We start from the raw sequence: 20224 nt of genomic DNA on the forward strand, positions 1-20224 counted from the left end.
TGGTAGGGTACAGGAACCGTGGTGTACAAAGGCTGTTGTAACTCTAGCCAAGAAGAAAAGAAGAGCTTATGAAAGGTTCAAAAAACTAGGTGATGATAGAGATCTAGGAGATTATAAGGCTAGCAGGAAGGAGTTTAAGAATTAAATTAGGAGAGCCAGAAGGGGCCATGAGAAGGCCTTGGCGAGCAGGATTAAGGAAAACCCCAAGGCATTCTACAAGTATGTGAAGAGCAAGAGGATAAGACATGAAAGGATAGAACCTGTCAAGCGTGACTATGGAAAATTGTGTATGGAACCGGAGGAGACAGCAGAGGAACTTAATGAATACTTTGCTTCAGTATTCACTATGGAAAAGGATCTTGGCAATTGTAGGGATGACTTACAGCAGACTGAAAAGCTTGAGCATATAGACATTAAGAAAGAGGATGTGCTGGAGCTTTTGGAAAGCATCAAGTTGGATAAGTCACCTGGACCAGATGAGATATACCCCAGGCTATTGTAGGAGACGAGAGAAGAGATTGCTGAGCCTCTGGCGATGTTCTTTGCATCATCAATGGGGATGGGAGAGGTTCTGGAGGATTGAAGGGTTGTGGATGTTGTTCTCTTATTCAAGAAAGAGAGTAGAAATAGCCCAGGAAATTATAGACCAGTGAGACTTACCTCAGTGGTCGGTAGGTTGATGGAGAAGATCGTGAGAGGCAGGATTTATGAACATTTGGAGAGGCATAATATGATTAGGAATAGTCAGCATGGCTTTGTCAAAGGCAGGTTGTGCCTTACGAGTCTGATTGAATTTTTTGAGGATGTGACTAAACACATTCATGGAGGTAGCACAGTGGATGTAGTGTATATGGATTTCAGCAAAGCATTTGATAAGGTATCCCATGCAAGGTTTATTGAGAAAGTAATGAGGCATGAGATCCAAGAGGACATTGCTTTGTGGGTCCAGAACTGGCTTGCCCACAGAAGGCAAAGAGTGGTTGCAAATGGGTCATATTCTGCATGGAGGTCAGTGACCAATGGTGTGCCTCAGGGATCTGTTCTGGGACCTCTACTCTTCGTGATTTTTATAAATGACCTGGATGAGGAAGTGGACGGATGTTTTAGTAAATATGATGATTACACATAGGTTAGGGGTATTGTGGATAGTGTGGAGGGCTGTCAAAGATTTCAGCAGGACATTGATAGGATGCAAAACTGGGCTGAGAAGTGAGAGATGGAGTTCAACCCAGATAAGCGTGAGGTGGTTCACTTTGGTAGATCAAATATGATGGCAGAATATTGTATTAATGGTAAGGCTCTTGGCAGTGTGGAGGATCAGAGGGACCTTGGGGTCGGAGTCCATGGGACACCCAAAGCTGCTACACATGTTGACTCTGGGGTTAAGAAGGCATACTGTACATTGGCATTCATCAATTGTGGGATTGAATTTAAGAGCTGAGAGGTAATGTTGCAGCTATATAGGACCCTGGTCAGACCCCACTTGGAGTACTGTGCTCAGTTCTGGTTGCCTCACTACAGGAAGGACGTGGAAACCATAGAAAGGGTGCAGAGGAGATTTACAAGGATGTTGTCTGGATTGGGGAGCATGCCTCATGAGAGCAGGCTGAGTGAACTCGGCCTTTTCTCCTTGGAGCGATGGAGGATGAGAGGTGACCTGATAGAGGTGTATGAGATGATGAGAGGCATTGATCATGTGGATAGTCAGAGGCATTTTCCCCAGGGCTGAAAGTACCGCAACTATTACTGAAACATCTGTGGTGAAATGAAAGTGGTAGCTCTGCTACTGGAGTGCAGCTCAAATGCACCAAGTACTTTTGTTTCATTTGCTAATGGGACAGCCATGCTAAAGAATCTTACTACATTAATAAGGATTAGCCACTCAGAAAGCAGTTCATTCCTGAGCAGTAAAGTTGGTACGTAAGCCACTTGTAGACCCAACAAAGATATTCTTGCCTCTTCTTCATATTAAACTGGGGCTTATGAAAAAATTTGTGAAAACGAAGCACAAGGAAGGTGAAGGGTTTTGATATGTGAGACAGATGTTTCCCAGAATGACTGATGCCAAAATTAAGGGAGGCATTATTGTTGGTCCACAAATCAAATATGGCATCAATGACTGGCATTTGAAGAACTTCTAGTGGGACCGGAGAAAATTGCATGAAACACATTCAAGGATGTTGCTGAAAATTGTCTTGGCAACTACAGAGCACCAAACTACATTCAGTTGGTTGACAACATGCTTCAAGCATACAAAACCATGAACTGCAACTTATCACTAAAGATTCATTTTCTGCATTCCCATTTAGACTTCTTCCCTGCAAATCTTGTCGCTGTCAGTGAAAGGTGACATGATGAAAGGTTTTGTTGCATGATGAAAGGTTTAACCGGGCCATTGCGGTCATGGAGAAATGGAATCAGAGCACCCAGAATCCATTAATGCTGCCTGATTATAATTGGGCACTTAAGTGAGAAACCTCAGACACTGAGAACAAATAAAAATAGTCAACAAAATATTCTTAGTTTAGTTGAACTATCACAAAGTGTCAGCACCGTTATGCAATTAAACACATTATATTTAATAGAAGTTAATTTATTGTTTCTCCAAACTCCTACATGATACAGGTAGTCTGAAATCACATTTGTGTTCAGCTTCTAGTGGTCTCTCATAACCACACATTGTGAGAAACCAACACTTTTCAAAGATGTTGCTCTCCAGAGGTATCGGGCCACATTGGAAAGGATGGGTACAGACTGAATTAAGGCAATGGGTCCTGGGTCTGAGAACATATCAAAGCAGCAGGGCCCGGGTCTGAGACTGAGGGATGGCCCATTGTTTGGCTGGTTTAAGTAGAGGACCAGATTGAAAAGGTCAAAGTGTCAGGGCTGCAGGTGAAGGAAGAGCCTGTGTTCAGCTCACTGCTCATGACGTTTACTTGTCTCTGCGCTGAGCTGAGGCTGTGGCCTGCAACTAACGGGCTCCTGAATCAGCTGCAGTGATAACTGGCTTTGTAGCTGTGCATTCATTATCATGAACTTGCATGATTTGTATTTTTTCTACATATTGGGTTTCTTTGTTTTGTGGTTGCCTGTAAGGAGACAATCTCAAGGATGTATATAGTATACATACTTTGACAATTAATGCACTTTGAAGTTTGATTATTGATAGAACCATGGATGCTGCCTAGCTCACTTAGGGAGAACATGTTACCATAACTTACCTTTCAGACTTCCCTGAAAAAGAGCAGAATAATGCATAGATGAATCTTAAAGAATGCAATGCAATTTTCAGAATAACTTTAGATACATCGCTGCCCCTAGCTGAGCTCCCTCCACTGATGCTGCCTGACCCGGCGAGTTCCTCCAGCAATTCTTTTGGTCTTTTTGCCCCCTATTTTCCAGCATTTGCAACCTTCTGACTCTCTACTCTCTCAGTATGGCCTTAAAGATCATTGCCCTCTGTTTCTGTACACTCACTGGATTAATTGGATGGTTCTAATTTGTCTCTCTCCATTCCCATTTTCAAGATGCATCACCTCATACTTCTGTGCATTAGTTTCTCTCTGTCACTTGTCTGATCGTTCGGAGAGCCCATAAATACTATGCATGAGTCGATCTGCATCATGTTCCCTGGTGGCACAATGCCAAGTTTGAATCGTTGGCGGGTTGTGAAGATTTACTCAGTATTCCAATATTGAAGTCATTTCTATCAATAAAAGCAAAGGTCTAAATCCTGACACTAGTCTACTATTCCCTATTGAGAAAGTTGTAAAGGGCAGTGATAATGTCACCCAAAAGCAGCTGTCATCTGTTTAACCTACTGTGAGCCCATAATGTTACTAGCATAAGCTAGGAAATCCTTTTTGATGAGCGCTTATGGTATATGTGGATTCGTTGATGATAGACAATGGGACTAACTGCCCCGAGGGTGGATTTAGTGGTGGACTGATTGATTAAGAAGGTGCTGGAGCCAGCACTGGAGCCAGCTCTTGAAGACTGCTTATGACCTTAAGTCAACACGCATTTTCCTTCAGTTGTGAGTCAGTGGCTGATTTTCCAAATAAACCACTGCCGCTTCTTGTTTGGTCTCCTCCAGTAGACGTGGACACGGGCCAAACTTGACAATTATGTGCTTTCTGTGTGCTTATCTGAGTTGAGTATCAGGGGCAGTCTTCTAAAAACTTCCTGCTAATAGCAAAGTAATGAGCTGTTGCAGTGGTAGCTTATCTTAGTCATCTGGTCAGATGTGGTTTCACTGTCTGGAGCTGAGCAATCCTTGACCCTGACAGCAAGAGGCAGAGATGCTGGCTTTGACAGGGCTGGTTGTGGAGAGCACGTTCCCACTAGTAGAGATACAGGATCCAAGGGCAAAGTGTCAGAATAAAGGGACACCCCTTTAAAACTGAAATGAGGAGGAATTTTTCCAATTAGAGGATGGCGAATCTGTTGCCAGTTAGAGGGGTTCAGGAGAATATTGGGAATTGGACTGATTGGACCATCCACCTGGGAGAACCATGGCCCAAGGCTAAATGGCCTCTTTCTGCATTGTAATAAGTTAGTATGCTATGTCAGCTTGCCCAGAAGTTTACACCAAAAAGTTCAAATTAGGAGGAGCAGACCACTCAGCCCTTTAACCAGTTCCTCGATGCAATAAGATCAAGCCTGATCTGACAGCAAGCTCATCTCTGCATTCCTGACCAATCCCAGTAACCTTTCCACCCTTTTGCTTACGTAGGATCTGTCCATCACCAGCCGTAGAAGAGTGTTGAAAACCCTGCTTCCACTTTGAGGAAGAATCTCTAGATTGAGAGTCTTCTTCTAAAGAAACAATGCTTTCCACATCTACTCTGTCAATGGCTGCTTCCTCATCTAAACTGCAGCCTGAACAATCTTTCCTCATAAAGTAACCACTTATTCCAGGTACAAGTCCGGTAAAGCTTTTCTGACTTGCTTCTGATGGAGTAACGTGCCTTCTGTTAATAGGGGACGAATACTATTCAGCATACTCCACAGGAGGTTTCACCACTGTCCTATATTACAGAAGCAGCACCACCTTACCTCTGCATTCAGTTTCCCCTGCAATATACAATAGTTTTCCATTGCCTGTCCTATTTACCTGCTGTACCCACTTATGAACCTTCTGGAGAGTGTGCACTGGGGCATTGGCTCCCTCTTTGATCTCACCACCTACTTTTATTTAATTACTTTCTGCCAAAATGAGTAGCTCAATCACGCAAGTTGAGTATGATGTTCTCCTAAGGGGGTGTCAATTGGTGGGTGGATCCAGGATCCATATATCTAGCTGCAGTGTAGACACGAGTAAGTGATGGCTGTGGTTAGTGGTTGGGTCTTCTCTCCTTTCACGGCTGCCGCTTCTTCTCGGCAGTACAGTGGAAATCGCTCTCATGTAAACTCAGAGGCATTCAGTCTATAATGGACTGCAAGTCCAGCCTGTGGGTCAATTACAGTGACACTTCTTTTCCTGACAGGCTGAGTGTCTTTTACGCTCAATTTGATGCACAGAACGATGTGCCAGTAAGGAAGGGACCACGCCCACTGGCAAGGAGCAGCAACAACTGTTGGGAGGTAGACCCCAGCCAGGGTCAACCCATGTAAAGCTGGGGGGTCTGGGGCCTGGATAATGAGGGACCGTGCAGACCAGTTAACTGAGGCTCTAGCGGGCATCTTCAACATCTTGCTGGAACAGTCCAGTGTCCCCTCAAGCTTCAAGGTGGACTCTATTATTCCAGTGCCCAAGAGGGTGACTGTAACTTGCCTTAACGACTACCATCCAGTGGCAGTGATCTCACCAATAATGAAGTGCTCTGAGTGGAAGATTATGGACCACATTAAATCCCATCTTCCTGCTACATTGACCCTTTCCACTCAAATTGTTCCACTGATGATGCCATTATCTCTGCACTCCACTCCATCTTGTCCCATCTAGAAAATGCTGCCTGAATGTTGGCAATATTACTTCGGACTTCAGCTCGGCATTAAATATAATCGTTGCTCAGAAGCTGGTGGGTAAACTGTCCTCATTGGGTCTCAGCACCTCCCTCTGCAACTGGATCCTGGACTTCTTTAAGGAAAAGCCACAGTCAGTCTGTGTTGGCAGAAACATCTCTAGCTCCATCATGTAGAGTGCAGGTGCTCCCTGGCGCTGCGTGCTCAGCCCACTGCTGTTCACACAGCTGACGCATGACTGCAGATCTAGATCCAGATCAAACTGAAGCATCAGGTTTGCTGTTGACACAACAGTGGCTGGCCTCACCAGCATCAACAACAAGACGGCTTACAAAGAGGAGCGAGAGCAGGTGGTGGAATGGTGTGAGCACAACTTGAGTCTCAGTGTGGACAAGACCAAAGAGACAATTGTGGATTTTAGGAAGGCATAGGCTGGCCACTCCTCTCTGCATATACATGGCTTCTCTGTGGAGAGAGTTAGGAGCACCAGGTTTCTGGGAGTGCACATAATGGGCAATCTCACCTGGTCCCTCAACACTATCTCTTTGGACAAGAAAGCCCAGCAACGTCTCTAATTCCTGAGGAGATTGAGGAGAGTGAGGTTCCCTCCACACATTTTAACCAACTTTTACAGGAGCACCATCGAGAATGTCCTATCTGGACAGTGAAAGGTTCTGATTCAGTGCCACTACTGTTGAGGTCTGTGGCTGACATGCCATCATGCAGTTCCCTTAGTATTCAGAAGTACTTGTCAGGACAGTCGTGTCTGGATAGTATACACCAGGGAGCTTGGCAGTCTGCTGGATCAAACGCCTTTGCCAAATCTATGAAAGGTTTCATACTTGGCCAAAATGAGTAATTTCCCACTTGCCCATAGTATTGTCTATTCACCAGATTTTTGCCCACTCCCTTAACCAAACTCAATCCCTTTGTAGCCTCCTAATACCCTCTAAATGACTCTCCTACCAATCCCATGTTATTCATAAACTCATCAATCAGAACTTCAGTGCCTTTGTCTGAGTCCTTGTACTAGGTGATAGAATGGTCAAGGCCGCAGTATTAACCCCTGTGGTTAACTCATGGATAAATGGACCTGATGTGTTGAGGGCCAATTTCCATTCTGTAAGGCTCTATGTTCAACAGTCAGTATGGGCCTGATGCACTGAGACCAGTTTCTGTCTCGTCCAGCTCTATGTTCTACGGTCAGGATGGACCAGTCTGATGTGCTGAGGGCTATTTTCCATTCTGTAAGGCTCTCTGGTCTATGTCAGAGACTGACCCCTGGGATTGGTCCATGAGCTTGAGGAATCAGCACGAGGCACAGTGGATATTGGTCTTGGCCTTCAGGTACTTGAGCCCAGGTGCCTTCACTGCCTCATGAATCTCAGAGAGTGGGGCAAGACCCCTCAGAGTTATTCACCCTGTCTTCACATTTATGCAAAGATCAGGTGTTAGGCAACATAGGCTGTCCTGGTTTACATTCAGGGAAGCCCAGTTTTCTACTCTGAACATCTCGAATGGTAACGTACAAAGGAGCCAATGCCTTTATTGGTATGGTGGGGGTGGGGGTGGGGGTTCTTCCTCTGCTGACGCAGAAAGATGCTCTTCAGCCCACCATGTCTGTGCTGACCATGAACTCCTTAACATACCAATGCCATGCTGCAGCACTTGGGCCGTAACCTTCTCCAGCTGTCTGAACACTGAACAAGCTGACGGAATGCCAACAGGATGGAGTTACAAAGTTGAGCTTCATATTGAGAATCCATTCATTGTGGATAGTAACTTCTCAGATGAAAAGTTACTCATTGTCCTCAATTAAAAAAGAAAATGCAGAAAATGCTGGGAGAAGGCAGCAAAGGCTTGTGAATCATAGCTAATCTCTCTGAACCAGGTGCAAATGGAGGCAAGCAGCAGAGAGAGAGAGAGAAAGACAAAAGCAATGCCAGAACTCTGGGATATAACGCAGCAATTCCTGGACACCTAAGATGAAAATGTCAAATGTCAGAAATATGCAGTAGGTCAGGCAATATCTCTAGACAATGGAAAATAATTGTTTTTCCTATTTTCTTAATTATGATAGAAAGTCAACAAACAAATCCTTAATCTTGTTTGTCTTATCACAAATATGAGCCTGTCCTGTGCTTCTGCTCTGATTTCTGATTTCCAGCACAGCCATTTTCACTTTTTGAGTCCTGTCACCCCTTACTCTCCTTGTGCAGTGTGAACTCTTTCCCAGCTGCCGATACACCTCGCAGTTGGAATGCAAAGGCTCCTTCCTGGGCAGTTGGTCGATCCTGGGAATCCCCAAGTGGTTCCTGGATGTTCTCCCAACAGGAAGCCCCAATTGACCTCAGAGTTACTCAGACCTGCAGTGAGCCGTTCAGAGACCTGACTCATTTTTAATTCCCTACACGCTCCTATGGCAATCTCATTGACAGAACTGAATTTAGAAGAAAGTCTTGCTTATTGCAGATCTTCATGCCAAGCTGCAGGTTTTAATCCATCTTGGCTTAATTCACTAGTCCCCTCAAACTCCGCTTTCAGCCTCAAAGCAGAAGCACATGGTTGTGATTTTGGTCACCTCAGTTTGGGCAGGGCTATGCCATCCTAACAATTTCAAGAGTTATCCCTTTTAACTGCCACTGAATTTCTGAAAGCATCTGTTGCGTAATTCCTTTGAGGGCTTTGAGGGCTCTCTGTCAGTTCTATCAGCCCAATCCCCTGACCTTCTCTCCAAGGACCTACAAATTTTACTTCCCTTAATGTATTCATCCACTTTCCTTTCAACTTTTATTGTTAAATCCGGTTTCAGTATAATCCTGATCATAATTGTCTTCCTTAACAAACATCTCTCCATATTTCCTCAGATCCCCTGCTGTCTCTTCTGTCATTTAAAACAAAACTTTATCCTTTTCTTTACTCCAAAGAAGTAGTTTCTACTTTATTCAATCTCAAAACCTCCACTCATCTGTACTGGCAAGCCCTACTGACATTAAATGCACCAGCAGGAGTACCTGCATTTGCCATATCCTTTCTCTGAGGATTGGTATTGGTTCTGGTCAATTATTGTCACATATACTGAGATATAATGAAAGCTTGAGATCTGCATGCCACACATAATTACATCAGGGTAGCAAGAACAATGAATTCAGTATAAAATCTTACAGCAAAAGTGCGGAATAGGTAGAAGAGGCAGAATGAGTTAGACTAAGAGATCAAAAGATCATCCTTCAGGATATGGGAAGTTCATCCAAGAGCCTAATAAATCAGGGTGGAAGCTGCCCTGGAGCCCAGTGGTACATGATGCCAGGCTTTTAATTCTTCTGCCCACTAGATGAGAGAAGAAGAGAGGGTGACCAGGTTCCGAGTGGGTCATCATTATGTTGGCTGCAGTGGTAAGTGTGGGCAGCATCTATAGAGGGGAGGCTGGTTTCTGTGATAGTCTGGGATGCATTCACAGCACTTTGCCAACTTTCTACAGACATGTGTACATTGACTGGTGTGTCACAGCCCGGTATGGAAATACCGATGCCCTTGAATGGAAGACCTGACAAAAAGTAATGAAGACATCACAGGTAAAGCCCTCCCCACCACTGAGCACATCTACACGAAACGGTGCCACGGGAAAGCAGCATCCATCATCAGGGACCCCCACGGACCAGGTCGTCTTATCTTCTTGCTGCTGCTGTGAGGAAGAAAGTACAGGAGCCTCAGGACTCACATCATTAGGTACAGGAGCAGTTATACCCCTCAACCAAAGGGGATAACTTCACTGAACTTCACTTGCCCCACCACTGAAATGTTCCCACAAACAAAGGACTCACTTTCTAGGACTCCTCATCTCACATTCTCAATATGTGTTGTTTATTTTTGTATTATTGTTTGTTCTTTTTGTATTTGCTCTGTTATACTTGCTCTGTTATAGTTACTATTCTATGGATTTGTTGAGTATGCCCCCAAGAAAATTAATCTGTGCATATGGTGACATATATGAACTTTGATAACAAAATTTACTTTGAACTTTGAACATTGCACAGAGCAGATGCCATGCCAAGCCATGATGCTTTCAGTGGTGCATCTATAAAACTTGGTGAGAATTGCCAGGGACATGTTGAATTTCCTTAGCTTTCGGAGAACCATAGGTGTTAGAGTACCTTCGTGGTCTTAGCGACCCACCCTGAGAGAGTAGGGCACATCAAAAGAGGTATAAAGTTAGCGTGTGTCGACAATCTTCCTTTGTGCACAGCACAGCAAGGCACAGACCATGCCGTGCTGAAGGAGCTGCAGCGGCCATATCCTCCAGCAAGTAGGTAAGAGCCGTGAGATGCTTTCATGCTTTGGAATCAATCTGTTCTGCAAAGGAAGTGCTGACATGGAAACATTACAAAAAGACGGGAAGAATTAAACAATGCCGGCTGACTGAAACAGTGAATAAAACATTAGTTACTTCAGTAGCAATCGATTACACTGAATGATTGATTAGGAGAAGTCATTAACCAGTTCTCCATCCAAATCCAAAGACTAGCATTAATCTTCTGAAGGGATTAGACTGCTCCTTGCTTGGAGCTACAGATTGCTTAGAATTATAGACGTCTCAATATTGTGATCATATTTGCTGTATTTAAAAGAAACATCATAATCATTAGTCTGTTCTTTGTTATTTGAAAGATAAGCACATCCATAATTTAAACAGCAAGATTAGAAACTTCATTCTTTACTAAAGAGGGACTGTCAAATTTACCTGGTAGTGCAGCTGCTAAATTAACTTCTCAGTCTAAGTTGATTGAGGGATTTGCAAGGTGCCAAATTTTACCCATAATTTGGGTTGGGTAACCTTAACTAATTTTAGTTGGGCCAGGCAAAGTGGAAACACACTTGCTACAGTACCTGGGTGACAGAGGTTGGAAACATCTTTCAAAGAATCTGTGTAGATGGAGATGCCTCACGTGGTTGGATATTATGCTGAAGCTTATGAGCTAAACACACTTACAAAATCAGGAAACCTTAGAGGAAGATTGAATTATATTGACAATATATTTTAAACTCTTACAATCTAGTTTCTCAGGGTTCGAGTCCACAGGACACTCAAAGCTGCTGCGCAGTTTGACTCTGTGGTTAGAAGGCATATGGTGCATTGGCCTTCATCAACAGTAAGATTGAATGCAAAAGCCAAGAGGTAGCATTGCAGCTATATAAGACAAGGACGTTGCGTGGAGTTGGGGGGCATGCCTTATGAGAATAGTTTGAGTGAACTCAGCCTTTTCTCCTTGGAGCGATGGAGAATGAGAGGTGTCCTGATAGAGGTGTATAAGATGATGAGAGGCATTGATCATGTGGATAGTCAGAGGCTTTTTCCCAGGGCTGAAATGGCTAACATGAGGAGGCACAGTTTTAAGGTGCTTGGAAGTAGGTACAGAGCAGATGTGAGGGTTAAGTTTTTTATGCAGAGAGTGGTGAGTGTGTGGAAAGGGCTGCTGGTGGCGGTGGAGGAGGCGGAAACAATAGGGTCTTTTAAGAGACTCCTGGACAGGAACATGGAGCTTAGAAAAATAGAGGGCTGTGGGTAAGCCTGGGTAATATCTAAAAGTAAGTACATATTCAGCACAGCATTGTGGGCCGAAGGGCCTGTATTGTGCTGTAGGTTTTCCATGATACTATGAATTCAGAAGTCGAGGGCCAATAGCCTAAACCTGGATCTGTGAGTCTGCAAGTACCTTGGGGAAGTTGGAGCCCAATATCTGTGAGTCCACGAGTCCGCTGGAAGCTGGAGGCCCAGATGTGCACTGTCCTGCGGCACAGCACTGTGGCCGAAGGGCCTGTATTGTGCTGTAGGTTTTCCAAGTTCTATGTTTATTGTTCTAAGTTTCAAATCTGGCATAGACTGGCAGCTGAGTTCCTTGTTTAAACAACAAACTGGATACCATATTCCAGGTATAGTCTCCCCTTAGAAAATAGGGCTTATATAATGGGAGGGAGACATGTCTTCTGCATTCATATGCTCTCACAATAAAGGCAGATATGCCATTTGCCTTCTTAATAGCTTGCTGAACCTGCACATTTACTTTCAATGCTTCATGTACACCCCTGTCCCTCCGACACCAACAATTTAAACCAATCACCACTGAAGCAATATTCTACCTTTCATATCATATCCCATATATTATACCCCTTTGCCCACTTACTCAAGCTTTGACATCGCCTTGAGATCTCTCTGCATCCTCCCACACAACCACTAACCTCTTTCTTTCTATTGTCAGGAAGCTTAATATCATACAGCACCCTGCCTTTGAAGTAATTAATCGAGACTAGTGACATCTGTGACCCAGCACTAATTTCAGTGCCACTCAACTGGTCATAGACTATAAACCAAATATTTTTCCAGCTCTGATTGTGATTTGTCTATTGGTCAGGCCAGTATACTACCCGCAAACCCTGCCTTCTAGTTGTGGTGAATAATCTCTTTTGTCACAATACATACAAAACTTCCCTCTAATCAATTTGGCTTTATCCAGCTCTAACTTCATATATACACGTTGACTTGGCCCACTCAGTTCCCAGTTCCTTCCGAACAGATTGCAATATTTTCCTTATTATTCAGGTTGGGCTCATTCCTCTCACTCCTTCTCCTTTATAAACCGTGAGGTTACGTTAGCTATGAATCTTTTGAAAATGGATGGCTGAAAATTCATTCACTATCTCCACAACCATTTCTTTCAAAATCATTAAACACAGGTCACCGTCTCCTAGGGGTTTATCAACTTTCAGTTCCATTAATATAATTAATGATAATTTATTTGATTTTCTCCTTTTTTTTCCTCGAGACATGCTCCACTATATTACTTCCAAACGATTCTCCATGTTTTCTTCTGTGCAGACTGATCCAATATATTTCCCTATTGTCTGGTCTAATTTCTCCTGTCTCAGTCTGTCAGGGACCCACATTAATGTTAGCTGTCTTTTCCTTTTTATGCAACTACTGAACTTTTCAGTCTGCTTTTCTCTCCTCTGTTATTTTCTACAGACTTTATCCTTGGGCTTGGTGAATTTTCCCAGTTCTCCATGCATAACTTAATTTTGTATTCAGTTACTGTTTTCCCTTGTACGACCTTAATGCACTTTGTAATGAAAGGATTTATACAGATAGTATGCCAATGAAGTGTGCCATACTTCCATACGTGTGACAATAAGGAACTGATTTACCAGCTTAACAACACACACAAAACACTGGAGGAACTCAGCAGGTAAGGCAATGTCTGTGGAAAGAGCAACCAGTCAGTGTTTTGGGCTGAGACTCTTCTACCAGATGCTGCCTGACAGAAAGAAGAAACCTAGAAAATGTACAACACAATACAGGTCCTTCAGCCCACAAAGCTGTGCCGAACATGTCCTTACCTTAGAAATTACTCAAAATAGCCCTCTATTTTTCTAAGCTCCATGTACCTGTCCAGGAGTCTCTTAAAATACCCTATCATATCCACCTCCACCACTGTTGCCGGCAGCCCATTCCACGCACGATCTGTTGAGTTCTTCCAGTATTTTGTGTGTTTTTCTTTGGATTTCCAGCAACTGCAGATTTTCACGTCTTTGTGATATTTGCCAATTTACTCCTTTGTTTTAGTACATTATACGCCATTTCCTTTGAGAACCAGAGTTTCAGATGAGCTTTAACTTATAGAAGGTGGATGATGAGAGATTTGTGATGAGTGCAGTGAAAACAAAAATCAAATGGGAAGTTAACAAATGCTCTAGGGTTTCATCAGCAACTAAGCTGAACAGAATGAGAAATAGATATCACTGAAGTGGGGATACAAGAATCAGGTTTACTATCCACTAGCATGTGTCATGGATTTTGTTAACTTTGCAGCGGTAGTACAACACAATACATGATAAATATAGAAGGAAATAGGAATTACAATAAGTTTATACATGTATATTAAATAGTTGTGTTAAATTAGTAGTGCTAAAACAGAAATAAATAAAAAAGAAAGTGCTGAGTTCATGGGTTCAATATCCCTTTAGAAACCTGACAACTGTGGGGGAGAAGCTGTTCCTAAATCCTTAAGTGTGTATCTTCAGGCTTCTGTCTCTCCTGCCTGATGGTAACAGTGAGAAGAGTGCATGTCCTGGGTGGTGGGGGTCCTTAACGATGGACACCCCCTTCCTGTGGTACCACTCCTCGAAGATGTCTTGGATACTACGGAGGCTAGTACCCACGATGGAGCTGACTAATTTTAAGATTCGCCCTCCTTCAAAATATTTTGATTTCTTTCATGACGCCCGTTTAAAATGATTCCAATTGACAAACTAATAGATGTTTTTAATTCGGTCCATTATTTTTCAGATAATTCTTCATAGTACAACCCATCAATGCTTTTGGCCTAAAACCAGTGTAATTTGCACGGAATCAGTTGTCAGGAACTGTTACTAATCATTGTGTTATTAAGAGTGCGCATTCTCATATTCATCCATTAGTATGAAGCAAGTGTAGAACCTCCAGGCATTGGAAATTTAAATGCCTCTTTCCTTTCTCTTCTTTGCTGGATTGCTCTTGCATTCTGTGAATTATTGTGGATCTAGAGGATGGGCATTTTCTGTAAAAAAGATGAGAAGAAGGGAAGTAAGAGATCCCTTTTTGATCTCACAGCCAATTACTAGCACATGGAATGGATTTGGAGCCACGGTTGAGAAGAAATTAGATAAACATTTGAAGGGAAGTAATATCAAAATGGGGAAAGGCAGAAAACTAAAAGGGAGAAAGACCTGGTCAGATGCAATGGGTTGAATCACCTTCAGTGACCACACGGCTTAAAAAAACAGTAAATGTTGCAGGCATTCATCCATAATATTAACCCAATTCTCTCTCTCTTCTTTCTTCACAGACACTCAGACACTGCCTGTTCTTCTGGATAGTATCCCTGCCTTTTCTCTCTCTCTCTCTCTCTCTCTCTCTCTCTCTTCTGCCTCCATCTGTCATTCACTTCCTCCCTCTTTGTCATCCTCCCACCTCCCTTGCTCCTCTCCCTTTTCCCTCTACCCCTGCGCTGTTTCAGCATCTCTTTTTCCAATTGTCTCCTATGATCCACCTCTTTAATATCCAGGTACCCAGGACAACCCCAGCCTCATCTTCAGTGATATTCCCTTTGTTCAGTCAATCTTCCCCATCCTCTGTCCTTTATAGCATAAACCAAACTTATTTTATTATCTTACCAGTTCTGATTCAATACTATAGAATCACAGAGTTAAACAGCACCAAAAAAATGTCCATTCAGCCCACTGCGACCATGCTGTCTATCAAATACCCATATACCACTTACAAGCTCATGGTCCACAGCCTCTATGCTCCGATGATTCTAGACCAGGTGCCTTTTATTTGGAGATAAAAAGAGAGAGTTCCTGCTTCCACCATCTCTCAGGTAAACATTCCAATTCCACCTACCCACTAAATCTTCAAATTTCCTCTGACTTCTCATCTTGAACACACCCTCTGGTCTTGGGTGCCTCTGGCATCAGGAAAAGTTTCTCACTATCTACCTTATCTATGTTCATCATTATGTTGTACACCCCCATCAATTGCCTCCTCTGCGACCTCCACGCCAAGGAAAGTGATAACAGTCTATCCAAAATCTCCGGCTAACAGAGCAACCAAACTTTGTTCAACTTCAAACTATCCGTGTAGCACGTGCTGTCTAATCCAGGCAGCGTCCTGGTAAACCTCTGCTCCACCCTCTCCAAAAGCCTCCAGATCTTTCTTGTATTGATTTATTTAGAGATCCAGCTCAGAGTTGGCCAGCAACCCCCTTTAATCCTAGCAGCCAGATGCTCCAGATGCAACCTAACCAAAGTTTTATAATGCTGCAGCATTACTTCCCAACTCTTGAACTCGATGCCTCAACGAATAAAGGTAAGCACGCAATGTGTTGTGTTTTCCGCCCTGTTGAATAGTGCAGTCACTTACAGGGAACAATGCTGCAGGAACTCAGTGGGTTAAGCACCATCAGGGAGGAAAGGAATTGTCACAATTTCATCAGGACATTTGGATTGATTTAAATTCATGATTCCACGCTGGAGTTTCTTTTTGGTATCTGTAGTTCCTTTGCCGTAGTTTCTCTGGTAAAAAAAATCGTAGTTAGAATAGCTAATATAACTCTTACTTGAAGGGTATTTTTAAAGAATCCTGAAATCACAGTGAATTGTTAATTTTACTGTCAGGAAATCCACGAACTGATCAAAGTCCCTTGTTCCCGCTGACTTGAGCCAATCGCCTTGCCTTTGTTGAATTCCTGAGAGTTGATTGCTGTAATGCAATTGCACACTCCTGTAAATCAATGCAAGGGCACTTCAATCTCTTGCCTGCAAAACTGCTTAACATTATCCTTCACAAGCGGGTCAAGAGCTGCAGATGAGCAGTTGGTCAGCACAGATGACAGTGATTTGCCTGTCAATTGTTGCAGGCAAGGATATTGTAAAACACTGGCGTTGCCTTTTCGATTCATTTACTGGAACAGGCTTGATGATATTCTGAGTAGGATTGCTCCCCACCAAGTTGTCTAGCAGACGTCGGCATTGAATCATTACAGAAGATTTCCTATTGGGCTAATCAAATGATGCAAACCTACCTGACATCAATCAACCGAATTAGATTATTGCTTCCTTCATTGTGTGTTTGTAATCAGAACATCTAAGCTCCAAGGGAGTGCTGCTGATAATCATTTTAATAGAGCAAACAGAAATGTTTGTGAAAGAGAGAGGGAGAGATGCACTTGCTAACAGGTCTCAGGAGACGAGAAAGGAGGCTGCGTCAGAACAATCCTGTACATGTTGAAAGGCGCCCATCTGTGGTGGCTGAGCAATCAACCAGGAAGGACGTTCAGGACCGCCAGAACCTGCAGAGAGTGGCAGACACTGCCCAGCCCATCACAGGCTTGTCACGTCCTACCATCCAATCCAGCTTTATTACTTGAGTTTTTCTTTTGCACATTGCATGTTTGTCAGTCTTTACGTGTAGTTTCCTATTGATTCTATTGTACTTCTTTGTTCTACTGGGAATGCCTGCAAGAAAATGAATCTTAGGTGGTATATGTTGACATATATGTACTTTGATAACAAATTTATTTTGAATCCTCCTGTGAATCTTCATGGTGCATTGCTTCAGAAAGGCCGACAGTATCTTCAATGACGTCTGCCACCCTGGCCATTCCCTTTCCTCTCTTCTACCTTCTGGGATAAGAAAGAGGAGCTTGATTGAAATGACAGATGATCAGACTCAAGAACAGCTTCTTCCCCACTGCTTTCAGACTTCTGAACCAATCACCTTTTTCACATCAACTGCCCAGGCTTCTACCACCTTTTCTTCCCCTCTCAATTATTGCATTTTTGCCACTTTAACAATTTTGCACTATTTCAGTTTGCACTAAAATATCTTGCACCATTCAGCTGTTTAGTATTCAGTGTTGTATTTATTATTACCAAGTGTACTGTTTACTCTGGTCCCTTAAGGTTGTTATAGCCAGGGGTGGTAATGGGGACAAGCTCCCACTATCTATTAAATGCTGGCAAAAGTGTGTGTCTCAAGTAGCCTCTGACAACCAAGTCCAGCTTCTGGCTTCACCAGAAGCCCGATGGAACCATTTCTACTGACAGGAGAAGGGGCAAAGGTGGGTTACTGGCTCCTTAAAGCCAGTCACTTCGGGCAGATGGGGATCATCAGCAGTGCTTGGCAGTTCTTCTAGGACAGGGGTCGGCAACGTTTACCACTGAAAGAGCCAATATGGACCCATTTCCCACAGAAAAGAAAACACTGGGAGCCACAAAACCCGTTTGACATTTAAAATGAAATAACACTGCATACAACGGTTTTTTTGCCTTTATGCTATGTATAAATAAACTATAATGTGTTGCATTTATGAAATTGATGAACTCCTGCAGAGAAACCGAAATTACATTTCTGCATGCAACAAAAACATTTTGAACTCCGAAAAAAAGACGTTGGGTTGAAGGTTACTCCATAGTTAGCCTACCTTGGATCGAAGAATTAAAAGAAAGCGCGCACTGGCGGGTGTCAGGCATTGGCAGTGGTGATGTATATTAATAGCGATAAAAAACACGTTGTAGCGGTGTAGCGCTACACACAGCGCTAAAATAAAGACACTGCAGTCAAGGTAACTTTATTCGAACTAAACAGCCTTGCTTTAAAGCCTCCCTCAACCCGTCCCCATGGGCGCGGATGCTCCAAAAGACACGTACTCACAAACCCCCGTAGGCTATCTCCCTTAGCCTGAACGCTGGCTAATTGTGAGCCGGTTCGGATGTGCCAGGAAATGGGGTCTCCACAACAGTTTTAGATTATACAAGATCACTATAATCTTCAAATTTTGAATTACATTTCAAAAACTAACAAACCACGGGGAGCCGCAGCACAGAGATGAAAGAATCGCATGCGGCTCCGGAGCCGCGGGTTGCCGACCCCTGCTCTAGGAGAAGGAGCACTCTGAACTCAAAGCTCCGTGGCCTTGCGGCTCTACCCACTCACGGGGAAGGCTCCAGGAGTAAATCCCGAGGGAAAAACCCTGAGTTGGAGTCCCTGAGGCAGTGCTACATTGAGTTGAATGCTGAATGGTGACTCCGGCCAAACTGACTCAGTCTCTGCCGTTCCTTTGGGCTCATCAGCTGCTGGGAGAGGGGAGCCTGCACATGGGCAACAGCTTGCTCTCCATATCATACTGCCCAGGCTTGTGTATCTGGACAGCTAGGACATCAACTCTGAGCCCAGTGAAGTGAGCCCTCGCCTCGCCTCACTGTTTACTCTGAGAGGTCCATACCAGCAAGGGATCTCTTTGCACCCTGGTGTATGAAATTAAACAAATCTGAATCTGTACGCTGGCCATTACTGTACAGGGAAACCAGCATCAGTATCAGCTTCCGGAGCGGGTGCAGAGGGGTTCCTAGGAAAAGGGGCTTGGTTCTGCAGACAGAATGGATAACCTGCGGCTGCTCTCCTCGGAACAGGGGAGATTGTGAGGGGAATCTGATCTGCGAAGAGTACAGGCAGAATGGATGAAACCGATCCCATTGGAGAAGGGTCAAGAATGCTGGGACACAGTGAAGGTGATTAGCAAAATAAACTTAAGGAGTGGCATGGGGGAAAGTTCTTTTTATGCTATGTGTGGTTCAGGTTCAGAATAAACTGCAGGGACGTTGGCAGAAGCAGACTCAATACAGTGCTCAAGTGTAAAGTAAGTACCTCGGTGGGCAGAAAAACCTTCTTCCACTCTGTTCTGTGAATAATCTTACTGCCACTCCTCCCTTCCTAACAGAGACATAGTGGGAATGCAATGGTGCTTTGGACTGATTTATGGGGGTGGTCGGAATGGGCCTGCATCTCTAGAGTTCGAAGTGAACAAGCTTCGTGTGAGTCTTGATGGAGTAGATAATGGAGGGGTAATGTGTGCCTAATGAGGAGTCACCATCTTAGAGGAGTCTCCTCTTGAGGCTCAAGCCGCCAGAAACGTCCTCTCCCAGAAGGCATTCTCTTCTGAAACCAAGTGTGCTGGCTCAGTACATTGAAGAGGGTTGGTGAAGACGAAGAACCAAATCAGGACAGTGAAACAGACATAGGGGATGGAATAGCCGACCATGATTTTACTTCTTATGCCCTTATCTTCGGTTGTGAAATTGGGCTGGGAGAAGAAGGTACTCTGGGTGGGGGTATCAGTGGCTTACAGAACTACCACTGACCAAGCATGCCAATCTCTGACGGACAGAGCCGTCAGGCCAGGGCTGTGACACCAGCGCTGGTAATGAACCAACCAGTGGAAAACTGACTTGACCTCGTCCTCTCCAGTCAACCTGTATATACGCCAGCATGGGTAGAAGTGATAGCTGGAGGTAGTTCAGTGAAGGCAGACTTTTGAGCTTCACATTGAGGGAACTCTGTGGCAGCTTGTGCCATTACCCCTGGGCACACCAGAGATGATGTGGCAGCAATGTATACCATCAAATTCTGTATCCCTATTGGCTGACTCCATCACTACTGTTGAGCTAGGGGATCCACCCTGGATCAAACTGAGGGCGATGTCAGGACATACCATCGGTGGAGTTGTTGGCTTTCGTATCGAGAGGACTAGAATAGAAATGCAAGAATGTAACAAGGCTTTATAAAGCACTGGGGAGGACTCACAGGCAGTTTTGGGCCCATTTTCTAAGAAAGGATGTGCTGACATTGGAGAGGGTTCAAAGGAGGTTCACAAAAATTGGTTCT

General features: G+C 43.9%; 1 long non-coding RNA gene across 1 annotated transcript; it reads right to left on the reverse strand.

The window, feature by feature from the left end:
- Positions 1 to 13646: 13646 nt before the first annotated feature.
- Positions 13647 to 17317, reverse strand: LOC132392322 (uncharacterized). Its single transcript, XR_009511488.1, has 3 exons — positions 16171 to 17317; positions 15923 to 16074; positions 13647 to 14558 (listed from the first exon to the last, which is right to left on the reverse strand). It is a non-coding gene; the product is annotated as an uncharacterized LOC132392322 (long non-coding RNA).
- Positions 17318 to 20224: the final 2907 nt, after the last annotated feature.

This window comes from Hypanus sabinus, chromosome 4, assembly GCF_030144855.1.
Source record: "Hypanus sabinus isolate sHypSab1 chromosome 4, sHypSab1.hap1, whole genome shotgun sequence".
Lineage (NCBI taxonomy): Eukaryota > Metazoa > Chordata > Chondrichthyes > Myliobatiformes > Dasyatidae > Hypanus > Hypanus sabinus.